The 3,401-nt window shown below is 37.3% G+C and overlaps 1 non-coding gene across 1 annotated transcript; it reads left to right on the top strand.

Annotated features, from left to right (window-relative positions):
- Positions 1-107, top strand: LOC128285855 (small nucleolar RNA R71). The gene has a single exon (XR_008276402.1). It is a non-coding gene; the product is annotated as a small nucleolar RNA R71 (small nucleolar RNA).
- The last annotated feature ends 3,294 nt before the right edge of the window (positions 108-3,401 follow it).

Here is a 3,401-nt window from a genome sequence, read left to right as displayed (position 1 = left end):
AACCCATAGTGAGGGCACCTTCTCAAAAGGTCCTTGTATCTCTCCCATGCATCGTAGAGTGTTTCTAAATCCATCTGCACAAAAGAAGTGATAATATTACGTAATTTAGCCATTTTAGCCGGCGAAAAATATTTTAGTAAAACATTTTCGGTCATTTGTTCCCAAGTAGTAATTGATCCTTATGGTAACGAGTTCAACCACTGTTTAGCTTTATTCCTCAATGAAAAGGGAAACAACCGAAGACGAATGGCATCATCAGAAATGCCATTGATTTTAAATGTATCGCATAGTTCTAAAAAGTTGGCTAAATGAGCGTTGGGATCCTCATCCTGCAAACCATCAAACTAAAAATATTGTTGTATCATTTGAATAGTTTTAGGTTTTAATTCAAAAATAGTTGCAGCTACAGCAGGTCTAACTATGCTCGATTTAGTTCCTGTTAAAGAGGGTTTAGCATAATCATACATAGTGCGTGGAGCAGGATTTTGATTAACCGTAATTGCAGGAGGTAGCTGATTGCCTTGGTTTTCAGCCATCTCTACGGTTGGCAGTTGAGTATCGTCTTCTTGCTCGTTCTCCGTGTATCTTAAGATTTGCCTTATTTCTCTTTGGTTTCAACGTACTATGCCATCGATTTCTTCGTCGAAAAGTAATGATCCCGACGGGTTTCTTCTAGTCATAAACTATGAAAACCTGCCAAGAGAAAGAAAAAGTAAGTTAATAAATAATAATTAAATTAAATTAAATTGCAGGAAAAATAAATGGCTAAAGTAATAAAAATTAAGCGTTCCTAATATCTTAGTTCCCCAGCAATGGCGCCAAAAACTTGATCGCGTTATTTCGTGATAGGTTTTAAATATTTATAATTAATCGTACTTGAAACTAACTATTATCGCGATGTAGGCAAGTGCACCTATCGAACAGTAGTATAGTTTTAGCAAGACCGGATTGTCGAACCCAAAGGAACTAAAAGTACTAGTAATGACTGTCCTTTTATTATCTAGCCTAAGAATACTTGGGTTTTGTTTTAATTAACTAATTATCTAAACTAAGGACTCACAGAGAAAAGAATTGGGAATTACTTTTCAGAAAAATCGATTGACTTAAGACAATACCTAAGGAAAAATCCACCTAGACTTTTCTCTAATTAACACTCTAGGGTTGCATTAACTCGATCTATGGATCCCCTTATTAGGTTTCTCCCTAATCCTGTAAAATCTTGTCACCCTATATCTAGACGCGCAATCAACTCCGTTTAATTATGATAAATGTACTCTTAGCCAGGGTCTATTCCTCCTCTGAATAAGAGCTTATCTTGAATCAATATCCTGGGATATCAAAACAAGAATTAAAAACACATAATTAAGAACAAGTTAAATATTTATCATACAATTCAGAAAATAATAACAAGATTCGTCTTAGGTTTTATTTCCCTTAGGTATTTAGGGGATTTAGTTCATAACTAAATAACAAAATATCTCAGAAAAATAAAGAATACAAAACATAAAGAAAACCCAAAACTCCTGAAGGGGAATTGAGGAGAGATTTTCAGTCTTGATGATGAATCCAGCTTCTGAGATGAATCAATCGGCTTCCTTGGAGTAATTCCTTACTCCCTATTCTGTGTGCCCCCTTTTCTCCTCTTCTAGGGTGTATTTATAGGCTTTGGAATGCCTATGAGCCCTCAAAAGTGGCCAGTTCTGAAATGGACTCAACTTGGGCTCGGCTAGAACACACCCGTGTGTGATTACTTCAGGCCGTGTTCGAGCCTGTTTGAATGGCACGAGTGTGTGCTATACCCGTCTGAGTTATGCTTCGATTTTGCCAGATTGACACGGCCGTGTGGACTGCCCGTGTGAGAAAGTCTAGCCCGTGTTGAGTTTGTACTTTGGCCCATATTCTTTGTTTTTGGCCCGTTTCTCATTCATTTCACTCCCCTATGCTCTCCCAAGCATAAAAAATGAAATTAAAGCATTAGGAGCATCGAATTCACCAATTCTAATGGAAAATCATCCATAAAGTGCTTTAAACATGGGGTAAAAATAAGTATAAAATATGGTTTATCACTTGAGAATGACTCGTGTGCTTCCTTCAAACTCATTTCTTGTAAATTAGGTTGTACCATATTGTCAGTTCTAGAAGAATGGGTTAAACGATCACCTTCAATTCCCGATGTGTTACCAGAATTGCAAGCTTGAAGGGTGATTGTTTCGTCTTCCACACAGAGTGTGAGTTCACCTGTGCCAACATCAATAATCATTTTAGCAGTTGCTAAAAAGGGCCTTCCCAGAATTAAATGAGTGTTGTTATCCTCCTCTATATCCAGAACAATAAAGTCAACAGGAAATATAAATTTATCGATTTTAACTAGTACATCTTCAATAATACCCCTAGGGAACCTTATAGTTTTATCTGCTAATTGAATGCTCATCCTAGTTTGTTTGGGTTTCCTGAGACCTAATTGCTTAGACATTTTGTAGGGCATGACGCTAATACTAGCCCCTAAATCAACTAATGCATTATTAACATCTAAACTACCAATTAAGAAAGGAATTGTAAAACTCCCTGGATCTTTTAGTTTGTTCGGTAGTTTATTTTGGAGAATAGCTGAGCAAACCTCGTCCAACTTCCGCTTATTTCCTAAAAGTTCCTTTAAAAATTTCATTGCGTTTAGCATTTGCGAAAGGGCTTCAATAAACAGTAAGTTAATATGTAATTTTTTTAAGAGTTTAAGGAATTTACCAAATTGTTCATCTGAGCGGTCTTTCCTTGTCGCGTTGGGGTATGGCACACGAGGTTTATATTCGACATTCACCATTTTGTTTTTATTGTTATCTACCTCACCTTGACCTTTGCTGACCATAATTTCTTGCCTCAGTTCTGGTTCAGGCTCAACAACTCCTTCTTCATCTTGAATATCAATTGCGTTGAGCTGTTCCCTTGGGTTGGGTTCAGTATTACTTAGCAAGCTACCTTGTGGTAGTTCAAAAATTAGTTTGGAAAGCTGGCCTATCTGAGTTTTGAGCCCTTGGATCAACACTTGTTGATTTTTAAATGTTGTCTCGGTGTTCTAGAAACGAGTTTCTAACACCGAAATAAACTTTGAGAGCATCTCTTCAAGGTTCAGTTTCTTTTCCTGTTGGTAGGGTGGTTGTTGGTAGCCTGGAGGTGGTTATGATCTTTGATTTCCTTGACCGCTCCACTAGAAATTGGGGTGGTTCCTCCAACCCGTATTGTAAGTGCTACTATATGGATTCTTTTGAGGTCGAGGATTATTACCCATGTAGTTTAATTGCTTGTTATCCATGTTGTGGCCATAAGGTTGGTATTCCGAATGGCTTGTTCCATCTCCACTTGCTTCGCACTGCATTACTGGATGAACCTATGAAGTACTAAGAAAA

This window comes from Gossypium arboreum, chromosome 12 (genome assembly GCF_025698485.1).
Source record: "Gossypium arboreum isolate Shixiya-1 chromosome 12, ASM2569848v2, whole genome shotgun sequence".
Classification (NCBI taxonomy): Eukaryota; Viridiplantae; Streptophyta; class Magnoliopsida; order Malvales; family Malvaceae; genus Gossypium; species Gossypium arboreum.
Note: the sequence above shows the minus strand (reverse complement) of the source record. Positions and strands in the feature narration are given on the sequence as shown.